This window comes from Anomaloglossus baeobatrachus, chromosome 6, assembly GCF_048569485.1.
Source record: "Anomaloglossus baeobatrachus isolate aAnoBae1 chromosome 6, aAnoBae1.hap1, whole genome shotgun sequence".
NCBI lineage: Eukaryota > Metazoa > Chordata > Amphibia > Anura > Aromobatidae > Anomaloglossus > Anomaloglossus baeobatrachus.
Window position 1 is genome coordinate 479,904,824 of NC_134358.1, and position 15,711 is coordinate 479,920,534.

The window sequence follows — 15,711 nt, forward strand, 5'->3', positions numbered from 1 at the left end:
TTGGTAGAAAATCAAGTGACTTTCCCAGTTAACTAACATTTTCAACACTTTCAATTATGCAGGTTTTCAAGAAAAATAACAAACACAATGTAAAACAACAGTAACTACTAAGGCAGCCAGATTCTGCTACTATTACACTATTTTTCCATCCTTCATGGCATGCCTGCTAATCTCCAGGGCATATCAGCCCCGCCCTCCACAATGCCGGCAATATGAAACCATATCTCCTGGTTCCAGGTTTCGGTGGGGGTGCCCCTTTGGGAGGTGTTCTTTGACATCCCTCCTGGAGACAAACACCCCAGCAGCAAGGCCCGGCTCAAAGATGAACCCCCACCGCTTGATGGGGTCAAACCGCTCAACAAGGCCTCGGTACCGCGACCTTCTGACCCGGAAGGTAGCTTTCCTCAAATGCTCCTTTTCTCTATGCGTGCAGGCGACAACCTCTGCCCGACACTGCTGCCTGGCGGACATCTTCGCAAGCAGCTGCTGATGGTGTCTTTCCCAGTATGGGACGTGTACCTCAGGGACACTCAGGCGACCAGTCTCTTGGCACAGACATCCTGCTGCTCTCTCCTGGTGTCCCTGCACCAATCTCCACCTTCACTTCCTGTTACTCCCACGGGGCGAGGCTTCAGCTTCGCACCCTTTTGTGGGGATGATGGGGCAGTTGTTCTTTTAAAGCACAAAAATGGCAGGCAAGATGGCGGCAAAATGGCGGCAATTCAAACGGACAGTCACAGCACAGTTTTGAACAGTTCTGGAAGGCGCACGTCACCCGGTTTAATGGGTCCAGTTCTTATCCTGTTTGTGACTCCAGGTAAGATTCAAGGTGTACCACCCCAGTATTGGTTGGGCTGCTCGGATCCGGGATCGTGGTGTCTCGATGGACCCGGGTTGGCGGACACTTTGTTCTGTGAAAGGGGGTATTTACAGGGGATAGGTTTGTGACGCCACCTGTGGGTTGCGGTAATGGGAGTACCACCGCTGCTGTAAGGAGTACTGGGGCAGATGGAGTTAAGCAGCCTGATGTTAGTCCCTCCACAGGTAGTGAAGGCCTCGGGCTCAGAGGTGTTGGTGGTTGTTTGGGAAAGCAGGGTGCAGGGGACCAGGGTACTCACTGTGGGTAGTCGGGGTGCTGGATGAGGGTTATAAAGGAGACACACGCTGCAAGTAAACCAAATTCTCCATGTACCACAGTCACTGCAGGGAGCCCGTCCACGTATCTGCTCCCATCGGTGTCACTTGGTAGTCCGGCGCCTACCTCCATGCACAATTCAGTTGTCTGTTTGTGGCCCCGTGGCTTGAAGCTGTTAGGGCCCTGCTCACTGTGTGTAGTGTAGCTGTGCTCTTGAGGGCTGGCACTTGGGACTTCAGTGGGCTGCTTTTTGGCTGGAAAACCCTGTCCCCCGCGTTGTGCTGATGCCCTCAATCTCTGTGGGAAGGTCCCTGAAGGTTTCCTTCCTCGGCAGGTTAATTGCCAGGATGTTGAATCGGCTTTTGACCTAGGGTCCTATACCCCATCGTGCTCGGTACAGGTCAGTTCTTTTGCGCTTGCTGGTGCCGACAGTCCTCCTATACTATGTCCGTTGCACCCCTTTTCAATGTCACTGCTACCGGTCCCCGACTCCTCTGGTCCCGAACCACCGTCTGCGACCCAACCTTGGTCTAGCTCCCCGGGAGCTAACACTCCAACTCCACACTCTTTGAGGGCTCTCACTACTCTCCTACTTCTTCCCTTCCACCAGTTTGCCTGACCCCTAGGTGGGTGGCCCTTTTCCAGCTAGACCAACCCACTGGTGTGTCTGACAGGTCATGATGTGAGGTGTTGATTGGGATTTGTGGTGCTGATGGTAGTGACACCGATTTCTTAGGAACCTGGAACCATGGGGGGTAGGCCCTGCACCCTGGGTAAGGAAGCAGTACCCTGTGGCACCCTGATGTACTCAGGGGCGCCACAGCTGTACCCTGTGTAGGAGCCCTCGGCTGGCTGTGTCTGCAATGTGTATATATACGTCCTGCAGACACCGTGTATATATACATCCTGCAGACGCCGTGTATATATACGTCCTGCAGACGCCATGTATATATACGTCCTGCAGACGCCATGTATATATACATCCTGCAGACGCCGTGTATATATACGTCCTGCAGACGCCGTGTATATATACGTCCTGCAGACGCCGTGTATATATTCGTCCTGCAGACGCCATGTATATATCCACGTCCTGCAGACGCCGTGTATATATACGTCCTGCAGACGCCGTGTATATATCCACGTCCTGCAGACGCCGTGTATATATACGTCCTGCAGACGCCGTGTACATATACGTCCTGCAGACGCCGTGTACATATACGTCCTGCAGACGCCGTGTATATATCCACGTTCTGCAGACGCCGTGTATATATACGTCCTGCAGACGCCGTGTATATATACGTCCTGCAGACGCCGTGTACATATACGTCCTGCAGACGCCGTGTACATATACGTCCTGCAGACGCCGTGTACATATACGTCCTGCAGACGCCGTGTACATATACGTCCTGCAGACGCCGTGTATATATACGTCCTGCAGACGCCGTGTATATATACGTCCTGCAGACGACGTGTATATATCCACGTCCTGCAGACGCCATGTATATACACGTCCTGCAGACGCCGTGTATATATACGCCCTGCAGAGACCGTGTATATATACGTCCTGCAGAGACCGTGTATATATACGTCCTGCAGACGCCGTGTATATATACGTCCTGCAGAGACCGTGTATATATACGTCCTGCAGATGCCGTGTATATATACGTCCTGCAGACGCCGTGTATATATACATCCTGCAGACACCGTGTATATATACGTCCTGCAGACACCGTGTATATATACGTCCTGCAGACGCCGTGTATATATACGTCCTGCAGACACGGTGTATATATACGTCCTGCAGACGCCGTGTATATATACGTCCTGCAGACGCCGTGTATATATACGTCCTGCAGACGCCGTGTATATATACATCCTGCAGACACCGTGTATATATATGTCTTGCAGAGACCGTGTATATATACATCCTGCAGACACCGTGTATATATACGTCCTGCAGACACCGTGTATATATACGTCCTGCAGACGCCGTGTATATATACGTCCTGCAGACACGGTGTATATATACGTCCTGCAGACGCCGTGTATATATACGTCCTGCAGACGCCGTGTATATATACGTCCTGCAGACGCCGTGTATATATACATCCTGCAGACACCGTGTATATATATGTCTTGCAGAGACCGTGTATATATACGTCCTGCAGACGCCATGTATATATACGTCCTGCAGACGCCGTGTATATATACGTCCTGCAGACGCCATGTATATATACGTCCTGCAGACGCCGTGTATATATACGTCCTGCAGACGCCGTGTATATATACGTCCTGCAGACGCCGTGTATATATCCACGTCCTGCAGACGCCGTGTATATATCCACGTCCTGCAGACGCCGTGTATATATACGTCCTGCAGACGCCGTGTATATATCCACGTCCTGCAGACGCCGTGTATATATCCACGTCCTGCAGACACCGTGTACATATACGTCCTGCAGACGCCGTGTACATATACGTCCTGCAGACACCGTGTACATATACGTCCTGCAGACGCCGTGTATATATACGTCCTGCAGACGCCGTGTACATATACGTCCTGCAGACACTGTGTATATATACGTCCTGCAGACACTGTGTATATATACGTCCTGCAGACGCCGTGTACATATACGTCCTGCAGACACCGTGTATATATACGTCCTGCAGACACTGTGTACATATACGTCCTGCAGACGCCGTGTATATATACGTCCTGCAGACGCCGTGTATATATACGTCCTGCAGATGCCGTGTATATATACGTCCTGCAGACACTGTGTATATATACGTCCTGCAGACACTGTGTATATATACGTCCTGCAGACACTGTATATATACGTCCTGCAGACACTGTGTATATATATATACGTCCTGCAGACACTGTGTATACACTGCGGCCAGGTATAGCTGCCTGTAGAGAATAGCTCATTAATTGTGACCGCAGCCTAAATATCAGATCTAACCCGAGGGTAAATGATGTCTTCATGGGGACACAGGAGCGGCGGCCTGACTGGCACTACCTGTTCAGTGACACATTAGTGCAGTGTGCGCCACATTCAGCATGAGATATACACGCAGACAGGCAGTGAAGGGGTTACCATCGGTCCCTATCATATCGGAGACATATCCACAACGTGATAAAAGGGTAAAAACCACGCCACTTATTGTCTCAGCCCACTCGCGTGTCCGGAGCACAGCGCTGCACCCACCGCAGCAGGCGGCTCACACTCACACTCACACTCACACTCACACTCACACTCACACTTTCACAGTCTGACTGACAGTGTGACTGGCTGAGCGGCTCCACAGCGTGGGGGCGTGTCTTCGTGACGTCACCGCACTGCCCAACACACTCATCGGAACTCGTGGCTTGGTAAGTGCCCAGAGTCATGTGACGGCCTTTGATTGACAGCTCCGACACAGAAGGGGAGACGGCGCCTGGGTGCGGGAGGCAGCGGCTCAGCCAGCAGCAGTGTCTACGGCAGCCCGGTGCGGTCTGCATCCTCCAGCCAGCGGATCCCCCTCCTCTACAGGCGCTTATGGTTTCTTCTTCTCAGACTTCTTTTGGGCGAAAGCACTCACTGGGGAGGGGACACTTCCCTTCAAATGTCTGCAAAGTTACTTGTGCAAACCCGGACCGGCCTGTCCAGTGAGGGAGCAGCGCCGCTCTGCTGTGTAAGTACTTTATGCATCAGGCTTCATAGACGATCACACCCAGCTCATGCCATCACCCAAACTGCTCCGCCGTGCGTGCCACAGCCCAGCACACAGCCACCGGGGGGCTGAGACCGGGGGTGCGGGGGGCTGACACGGGGGTCTGAGACCGGGGGTGCGGGGGGGGCTGACACCGGGGGGCTGAGACCGGGGGTGCGGGGGGCTGACACGGGGGGTCTGAGACCGGGGGTGCGGGGGGCTGACACGGGGGGTCTGAGACCGGGGGTGCGGGGGGGCTGACACCGGGGGGCTGACACCGGGGGGCTGAGACCGGGGGTGCGGGGGGCTGACACGGGGGGTCTGAGACCGGGGGAGCGGGGGGCTGACACGGGGGGTTTGAGACCGGGGGTGCGGGGGGGTCTGAGACCGGGGGTGCGGGGGGTCTGAGACCGGGGGTGCGGGGGGGTCTGAGACCGGGGGTGCGGGGGGTCTGAGACCGGGGGTGCGGGGGGCTGACACGGGGGGGTCTGAGACCGGGGGTGCGGGGGGCTGACACGGGGGGTCTGAGACCGGGGGTGCGGGGGGCTGACACGGGGGGTCTGAGACCGGGGGTGCGGGGGGCTGACACGGGGGGTCTGAGACCGGGGGTGCGGGGGGTCTGAGACCGGGGGCGCGGGGGTGCTGAGACCGGGGGCCGGGGTGTCTGCGCCTCCTGCTGTCAGTGAGGAAGTTGTGCCGTCCTCAGCCGGGCTCCTCCATCCCTGTCCTGTCTGGTTGTTAATATCCGCACAGAATGTGTCATTCTATTGTCATTCTCCGTTCATAGCAGCAATGAATGCGTTTTCTTTGGGGTGAGCAGACCATACACTGACTTTACACGGTGATGCTTCTGTTGTTTCTGGGCAGGTTCATACATTGCAGATTTCCCTCTGCTGAGACCCTGCTCTCCTGTCACGTACTTCAGCCATAAATCCCCGGTGTGAATATTCCCTTACACCTCCGCTTCAGTCACTCACCATTCTCTCCCATTTGTGAGAAATCGAGCTGCTCTGCCAGTGCTGGATCAGCCTGTCCTCCACTTTCTGTGGGTTCATTGTTAACTATCATATTTGCTTCTGTTTTTCGTACGCTCTCCATATTTTAAGAGAACCTGTCCTCAGGATTAAAGAGAACCTGTCAGGTGCAATATGCAGTGCGGACCACGAGCAGTTCTGGGTGCATATTGCTGATCCCTGCCTAACCGTCCCTGTATACACTAGCATAGATAAAGGGATCTATAGAAAAAGTATTTCTAAAGATCTTTCATCTTATAACTAGTCCCTGCGCTCATTAGCATAAGGGCGTTATATTCCCCGACTAGTCTGCCCTCTTAGCACGCTCACAGGGGTGTACTAACATGCTATTCAATGCAGCATTACCAGGGATAACGCGAGTACCTGTGTTCGGTGTAATCGCGCTTCTGAATGCCGGGCACTTCCGGTCATGCACAGTCTGAAGTCGCGTGCACTTGTCCCGGCTTCAGAGAGGTCTACTTACTGTGCATAACCGTAATTGCCGGGAATTCAGAAGAGCGGACACAGGTATGCATGTCACCACCGGTAACGCTGCATTGAATAGCATGTTAGTACACCCCTGTGAGTGTGCTAAGAGGGCGGACTAGTCGGGGGATATAACGCCCTTATGCTAATGAGCGCAGGGACTAGTTATAAGATTAAAAATCTTTAGACCTACCTTTTCTAAAGATCTCTTTATGCTAGGGTATACAGGGACGGTTACGCAGGGATTAGCAATATGCACCCAGAACTGCTCGTGGTCCTCACTGCATATTACACTTTAAACATGTTAAATTAAATGTCGGGTATAATGTCAGTTACTAATATTTGGCTTCAGTAAAGAAATCTGCAGCCAGTTTATAATCCACATTAGAAGTCCGTTTCCTAAGCTTTCAGTGCACTGGAGCAGGACTGTAGTGGGGTTGGCTCTGCCCCGGCCCCTTCACTGTTGTCTGTATCTTACTCCTGGTGTAAAGCTTGCACTGCACTCACTGCAGGTATCACCTGTGCAGATTTTCCTGGCAGGGTTCAGTAAAATGATGCCAGTGAAGGCATATGCGCAGATTGACCTCCAGGCGGTATTCACCAGAATGGGGAAGGTGCATGCGCAGATTGACCTCCAGGCGGTATTCACCAGAATGGGGAAGGTGCATGCGCAGATTGACCTCCAGGCGGTATTCACCAGAATGGGGATGGTGCATGCGCAGATTGACCTCCAGGCGGTATTCACCAGAATGGGGATGGTGCATGCGCAGATTGACCTCCAGGCGGTATTCACCAGAATGGGGATGGTGCATGCGCAGATTGACCTCCAGGCGGTATTCACCAGAATGGGGATGGTGCATGCGCAGATTGACCTCCAGGCGGTATTCACCAGAATGGGGATGGTGCATGCGCAGATTGACCTCCAGGCGGTATTCACCAGAATGGGGATGGTGCATGCGCAGATTGACCTCCAGGCGGTATTCACCAGAATGGGGATGGTGCATGCGCAGATTTAGATCTTGGCTCCTCATTGAGCTGAGATCTTAATATGTGCATGCAATGCCACTGGCGCTAGTTCTCTGAAGACTGCCAGGGGTTGAATCTGTGCAAGTGCCACACGTGGGCTAGTATGGCATTGGTGCAAAATTAAAAAACAGGTGAAAGATACAGGCACCAGTGGGAGCGGAGGGGCCGAGACAGAGCTGAACACACAACCACAGTCTGGCCCCAGTGCAATGAATGCTCAAAGTGAACCTGTCAGTGATTCCATATTTTTCCCCCTGTTTGGTCTTGAAAAGTTACTGGCTAGCACTTTGTTTTCATGTGTTGTGTGTGGGTTGTTTTTTTTTTTTTTTTGTTTTGTTTCTTTAAGCCAGAAAGCTGCCATTTGAAATTACTTTAGTTTGGTGCCATGTCTGTGATCTGCTTTTTTTTTTTTTTTTTTTTTTTTTTTTTTTTTTAAAAACAAAAGTAAACAACTGAATGAACATCCTCAGAGCCAGGTGATTCCATAATTTTTGCCAGGGGGGTAGTTCTCCTGCTATAGCTATGTCTCTTACCTCATGTGCAGGGCATTGCAGCTTAGGTATCCATGGTTACAACCAAGAGCAACTAACTGTCACTGTATGAGTGATCATAACCATGTATATGTAAGCAGCAATGCCCTGCACATGAGGTAAGAGACATGGCTTTATCAGGAGAACTATACTACATTTCTAATTAGAGATATTTACTAATATTACACTTACTACATATTGGGGTAGAATCGTAGAGATGGGTAATGCCCCAGCAAATGAATTGTCTCATCTTAAGTGGCTACATTTGCAGAATGCTTGTAAAAACTAGCAACTTTTCAGTTTTTTTTTTTTTTTTTACTTTTTAAAAATCCTCTCCATTCTCAAGAATAGAGGGATTTTTAGATTCTTAGTTTACTGCTCATTGTCAAGATTATTGGCGATTTCTGCAGTGTCAGAGCGGATGGGTTCCTAGGCTGAGTTTGTTGCATGTGGTTTCTCTGCTTTAGATTTTGTAAGCATTGTCCATCCTGAGCACTAGACCTGGCGGCCTTGGTTCTTCTGCATTATAATTTTTTTTTGTGTTGGCCGTATATATTATATATATATTTTTATTTATGTGGATTGGAAACATCATATCAAATCAGTTATTAAAGGTGAATCTGTCACCAGATTTTTGCCACCTAATCTAAGAGCTGCATAAGTTGGGGGCAGAGATCCTGATTCCAGCCATGTGTCACTTCCTAGGCTGCTTATTGTAGTTTTGATAAAATCACTGATTAATCAGCAGTAGATTATCATTAGAGGACTACTAGACTATGCTGGACTACCTGGCAGCACGCCATGAGCTCTGTATAAGGCTGGACTCAAACGAGCGTATGGCATCCGATGTGACCGCATCGGAAGCGATATGCTAATGACTCCCGGCTCAGGTTCTGCTGCGAGCGTGAGCTGAGTGTCATGCGACTGTGACCCGATCCTGCAATCAGATCACATCTGTGAAGCTCAGGATGGGAGTTGCGGAGGAGAGGGAGGGGTTAATCCCCCATCTACTCCATTGTCAGCCTGTGCGTGTATCGCACTGCACTGGGATAACATCTGAGTGCAGTCTGATGTATCTCTCGCACCCATTCACTTGAATGGGTGCGAGGGATACGGCTCTAGCAGAAAATCGCAGCATGCTGCCGCTTTTTTCGTATGCAGAATCTGTATACGAGAAAAGCTGACTAACTGCTCTTCCTCATTGATTAACATAGGTCCGAGTGCAATGCGAGATTTTCTCGCATTGCCCTCGTTTGATTTTCACGCTTTTGTGAGCGTACCCTAACTGCTAGATCTGCAGCAGAGAAAACCTTAATTGCTGTCACTTTTGAAAAAAGGAAAAAAAAAAAGCTCAGTAAGCGACACCGCTGGAATCGGGGTCTGTGTCTCTACATTATGCTGCTCTCATATGGGGGAGCAAAAACCTGTTGACAAATTCCCTTTAATGTAATAGAATTATAAGCTGTGCTGTGCCATGCTGATTTGTGTAGCACCAACACCTAGTTTCCTCAATGACATTTGTTCTGGTTACCTCCACTGATGATGAGGCCTGTGACCGGGACCGACCCATAAGAGGTCACCATGGAACAACATTGCACATGTGCTAGTTTACAGCCATTGCAAACCTTGCGTGCTGTATTCTCAATGTGTAAGAGATGTACTGTATATTCATCTAGCTTTTGCCTATATAGCAATGGTTTGTCAAGATATTGTTGTGACTCAGATGGCAGGATAAGCTGCCAAACATACATTGTCCCAGATACATGATGTATTTTAGACCATATTTGTGCTTCCCCCAACTGTTGTGCTTGGAGAACTCCTAAAATGGATGCAATTATGCCAAAATATTGGTTTAAAGCAGCCAACCAAGAGGATGTCTAAGGTTACATCCATACATCCGTTGTACGTCATTGTGCTCATATTTAAAAAAAAAAAAAAAAAAAAAAAAAAAGACACATAAGGTTTGATTAGTGGAGGGGATATGAGATTACCCCAGTTTTCCGTTACAAAACATCTTAATTTGTTGCCAGAAAACTTTAGGGATATTTGCCATTTTCATGCTTAGCTATCTTTACGAAAATGGGCAGAGCATGGGTGCGATGGGGCAGTGGTAACCCCATCCATCTAATGCATTAAAATGTATGCCACCCTAGTGGGGTAAACTTCAAAAGTTCTGTACTTCAGTCCCCAACTAGAGTAGATTTATGGCAGCGGTGTATGCCACTTAAGAGATCCACCAGATTCATTAGGTACTTAGTATGACATGAACATTGGTGCGTACAACGACAGTCTTTATGACTAATAATTAATATGATTCAGATCCATAGAGTGCCATTGTTTCTTATGCACATCTGTTTTAAAAACTGATCCATGTGTCCGTTTTGATAGACTTGTAGCATGTCCTATGCTTATCCAATTTGTAGATCAGACTCGACCATTAACTAACTGGGTTGGCCACTACTAGGACAACCCCTTCTGATTCCACTTGTTTCCCCCAGTTAAAATAAAAGACCCTGTACTCACCTCCCGTTCTTGTGCCGTTCCAGCGCTGTTGCTATCTGCGCTTCAGGACTCACGTGACGTCACACGAGCCCCGTGTCCAGTCACCACTGGCTTCTCTCTTCCTGCCTTCGGATCAAATGAGTTAATCAACAGGATGTGACGCTACAGCTGCCACTCACTTCCTTTTGATTGCTCATTTGGTTCGAAGATAGGGAGAGGGAAGCCGGCGGTGATTGGACTTGGGGCTCACTCGACGTCACAATGTCATATGAGCCAAAAAACGGCGATTACCGATAGTGCTGGAATGGTGCCAGAGTGGGAGATGAGTACAGGGTCTTTTATAACTGGAGGAAACAAGTGGAATCAGAAGGGGTAGTGGACAACCCCTTTAAAGTTTATGGGAATCTGTTGTAAAAGATGGAGGGCGGGGGGGAGCATACTGTTTACTCCAGTATTGTATTCGAGTTTTATGTCTTTACTAGCTGTAGTACCCGGCGTTGCCCGGGATAGTAACTGTCTCTCTCCCAGTCTCTGTCTGTGTGTCGCTGTCTGTCCCTTTCCTTGTCTGTCTCTGTCTCTGTCTCTGTCTCTGTCTCTGTCTCTGTCTCTGTCTCTGTCTCTGTCTCTGTCTCTGTCTCTGTCTCTGTCTCTGTCTCTGTCTCTGTCTCTCTGTCTCTGTCTCTCTGTCTCTGTCTCTCTGTCTCTGTCTCTCTGTCTCTGTCTCTCTGTCTCTGTCTCTGTCTCTGTCTCTCTGTCTCTCTGTCTCTCTGTCTCTCTGTCTCTCTGTCTCTCTGTCTCTCTGTCTCTCTGTCTCTCTGTCTCTCTGTCTCTCTGTCTCTCTGTCTCTCTGTCTCTCTGTCTCTCTGTCTCTCTGTCTCTCTGTCTCTCTGTCTCTCTGTCTCTCTCTGTCTCTCTGTCTCTCTCTGTCTCTCTGTCTCTCTCTGTCTCTCTCTGTCTCTCTGTCTCTCTCTGTCTCTCTGTCTCTCTCTGTCTCTCTCTGTCTCTCTCTGTCTCTCTCTGTCTCTCTGTCTCTCTCTGTCTCTCTGTCTCTCTCTGTCTCTCTGTCTCTCTGTCTCTCTCTGTCTCTCTGTCTCTCTCTCTCTCTCTCTCTGTGTTTGTCTTTGTCTCTCTCTCTCTCTCTCTCTCTCTCTCTCTGTGTTTGTCTTTGTCTCTCTCTCTCTCTCTCTCTCTCTCTCTGTGTTTGTCTTTGTCTCTCTCTCTCTCTCTCTGTGTTTGTCTTTGTCTCTCTCTCTCTGTGTTTGTCTTTGTCTCTCTCTCTCTCTCTCTCTCTCTCTCTCTGTGTTTGTCTCTCTCTCTCTCTCTCTGTGTTTGTCTTTGTCTCTCTCTCTCTGTGTTTGTCTTTGTCTCTCTCTCTCTCTCTCTGTGTTTGTCTCTCTCTCTCTCTCTCTGTGTTTGTCTTTGTCTCTCTCTCTCTGTGTTTGTCTTTGTCTCTCTCTCTCTCTCTCTCTCTCTCTCTCTCTCTCTCTCTCTCTCTCTCTCTCTCTCTCTCTCTCTCTCTCTCTCTCTCTCTCTCTCTCTCTCTCTCTGTGTTTGTCTTTGTCTCTCTCTCTCTCTCTCTCTCTCTCTGTGTTTGTCTTTGTCTCTCTCTCTCTCTCTCTCTCTCTCTCTGTGTTTGTCTTTGTCTCTCTCTCTCTCTCTCTCTCTCTCTCTCTCTCTCTCTGTGTTTGTCTTTGTCTCTCTCTCTCTCTCTCTCTCTCTCTCTCTCTCTCTCTGTGTTTGTCTTTGTCTCTCTCTCTCTCTCTCTCTCTCTCTCTCTCTCTCTGTGTTTGTCTTTGTCTCTCTCTCTCTGTGTTTGTCTCTCTCTCTCTCTCTCTGTGTTTGTCTTTGTCTCTCTCTCTCTCTCTCTCTGTGTTTGTCTTTGTGTCTCTCTCTCTCTCTCTCTCTCTCTCTCTGTGTTTGTCTGTGTCTCTCTCTCTCTCTCTCTCTGTGTTTGTCTTTGTCTCTCTGTTTGTCTTTGCCCCTCTGTTTGTCTTTGCCCGTCTCTGTCTCTTTGTCTCCCCACCGACATCTTATTACCTCACACATAAGCTTCTTATACTAACAGTTTCTTTTGTTCCTATAGCAACCACTGACAGTAGCTATTTATAGCCTGTAGCTCCCACCTCCATTGAGTTTAATAGAGGCAGGATTTTTGGAGAGTAAGTGTAAAGCGCAGGGTTATATTTTCCCGCCCAAACATAGTCTGACGTTCCCTGAGTCACATGGGGTGTCTGTGCAAAATTTCGTGATTGTAAATGCGAAAGTGTGTATTCCTTTAGCGGACATACACACAGCTTTATATATTAGATTTCTAACTGATCCATTTTTAAAAGTAAAAAATAAGGCTATATTCACAGAGCCATTGAACATATGCAAAAACACTATCTGGGTTTATGTCCGAAGCGCCGTATTATGGGATTCAGGCATCTGTGCATGACAGGGCCATTGACTATAATGATGTAGACGGATCCATAGTGTTCTCTTTTGGACATTATTTTCGGCCTTGCGTATCAATTCCAGAAACTTAATCCATACATGTCATTTATTGAAGCAGTTTTAAAATCTGTGGCTGTATGAATGGCAGCTTAAATTTTCCGTTAAAAATCATAGGTGGCTGTTTTCGCACCCTTGCTGAAATGCATCTGAAAACAAGCCAACTATGTGAAGGTACCCAAATATTATCCCCCATTTGTAGTGAATTTTCATTAGGAACTAGATAAATATAAACCACTGTTCTGTATTTCATTTGTAAAGAAGGTGTTAATAAGTGTATATCACATCTAGCTTTTCCAAGCAGCGATTACAAAGTACCATTTTGCTCTTTGAATGCCGGCCAGGACTTGGTGGAGGCGTATTGTGGCCAGGCGTCCGGCTTTATGGCTGAACTCAATTACCTAACACAGACACGGGGTCGCTAGGAGGCCATGCCACAGGAATCCTGCTAGTCCTATTATTATCTCGTTTCTTGCGTTCAGTTGTTTTCTGGTTGTGAAGGAGCCTCTTGGGGCTGCTGGGTTTATTTATCAGTCATTTGTGGGCTTAGAAACAAAATTAATGCCAAGAGGATTTGCAGCCGCAGCTGACCTAATCTTTTGTATCGGCATTTGTCAATTCTTGCCCATCAGCTTCTCCGGGAAGCAAATCCTGTTCAGAGATGATTATTCACAAATGAGCAATAGGGATGGAACTGGTTTAGCAGAGTCGTCCTGGTCACACCCGCACAGATGTGCGAAAGATGTGAGCGCTTTCATTGTGTACCATCGAAATCTGGGGATTGTGCAAGAGGTCCGGTTACACTGGTGAAGCAGAGCCTACGTCTCAGCCCCCCGGGAATAATAGGTCCAATTCCACCTTGGCCATGAGTTTAGACATCGCACACTATAGACTCTGTATAGTCCTGTGTTTTTCATATTTTGTTTTGTGTAATATTTATACATATTTTGTGTTTTCTCCTCAATTCCTGATTACCTTGGCCAGTACATCATGAGCACAATATATTTATTAATATCCGGCATTACTGTATATCTCCAAGGAGACTGTGCGTGTAAGGGCGAAGATATATTTGTGGGCTTCACACTAACATTACTAACACTACATTCCCACTATCCATATCCACTCTGGTAATTTCTGCACCTTACTTGCATTCTTTTTTTTTTAATTCATTTTATTTATTTATTTTTTTTTTTACACTGCGCTTTTTTTTTTGTCTGTTTGGTATGTATGTATAATATAGATATAGAGTGTGTGTGTGTGTGTGTGTGTATAATATAATATTTCATTTATATTGCGCTGTTAATTTCACAGCGCTTTACATACATCAGCAACACTGTCCCCACTGGGGCTCACAATCTAAGGTCCCTATCAGTATATTTTTGAATTGTGGGAGGAAACCTGAGAACCCGGAGGAAACCCACGCAAGCACACGGGGAGAACATACAAACTCCTTGCAGATGGTGTCCTTGGTGGGATTTGAGCCCAGGACCCCAGCGCTGCAAGACTGCAGTGCTAACCACTGAGCCACCGTGCCGCCCATTCAGGCTTTATATAAAGCTGCTTGTTTTGCCAACTTACTAGTATTGACATTCCTAGGCATGGACTACATGCGTTTTTGATGCGTTTACACCATGTAAACACACTAAAAACTCACACGCGTTTTTTTTTTTCCACCTGTGGATTTTCCAAATTTAATACAAGGCTATGGGGAAATTCTGCACGTACATCTCAGCGTATCCGCAAGAGAAATTGACTTTCCCCAGATTGGAAAAACGCACAACAGGTACTCACTTACTCAACATTGAAAAAATAAACAAAAAAAGAAAAACAAAACGTGGTCCTGAGATTTCTGTAAATCTCATCCACTTTGTTTGAGCTGTAAAACTCTGTTTTCGACGCAAGTAAAATACACCGCTTTAAAGACTCAATGAAAACTCATTGTGGGCACATACCCTAAGGTTACGTCCGCACGCTGTAGAAAATGTACCGTATATGCCGGCGTATAAGACGACTGGGCGTATAAGACGACCCCCAACTTCTGCCCTAAAAATATAGAATTTGGGATATACTCACTGTATAAGACTACCCCCGCTCCCAAATGAAAAAAAGTCTGCTTTGATTGCAACATGTTAATTTTAATTCCGCGAGAGCCGTACAATATGTTTTTAAAGGGCCATTGACAGATCAATCGCTCCAATATTCACTTAGTACAGCAAGGAATGCTCCTCCCTGCTGTATAAAGCCACAACTGGACTGAAACAATGGTACTACACTCTGCTACAAACAGACACACACAACTCTGCTACAAACAGACAAACACACACAACTCTGCTACAAACAGACAAACACACACAACTCTGCTACATGCAGACAAACACACACAACTCTGCTACATGCAGACAAACACACACAACTCTGCTACATACAGACAAACACACACAACTCTGCTACATACAGACAAACACATACAACTCTGCTACATACAGACAAACACATACAACTCTGCTACATACAGACAAACACATACAACTCTGCTACATACAGACAAATACACACAACTCTGCTACGTACAGACAAACACATACAACTCTGCTACATACAGACAAACACATACAACTCTGCTACATACAGACAAATACACACAACTCTGCTACGTACAGACAAACACATACAACTCTGCTACGTACAGACAAACACATACAACTCTGCTACGTACAGACAAACACATACAACTCTGCTACGTACAGACAAACACGTACAACTCTGCTACGTACAGACAAACACGTACAACTCTGCTACGTACAGACAAACACGTACAACTCTGCTACAT

General features: G+C 47.8%; 1 protein-coding gene across 3 annotated transcripts in view; it reads left to right on the forward strand.

Moving 5' to 3' along the window:
- The first annotated feature begins 4,553 nt into the window (after positions 1-4,553).
- HYCC1 (hyccin PI4KA lipid kinase complex subunit 1) overlaps positions 4,554-15,711 on the forward strand; it is a 184,742-nt gene continuing 173,584 nt past the window's right edge. For all 3 annotated transcript variants that reach the window (XM_075315364.1, XM_075315366.1, XM_075315365.1), the window contains exon 1: positions 4,554-4,813. The gene's annotated coding sequence lies outside the window, so the exon portion shown is untranslated. The remainder of the gene's footprint in view (positions 4,814-15,711) is intronic.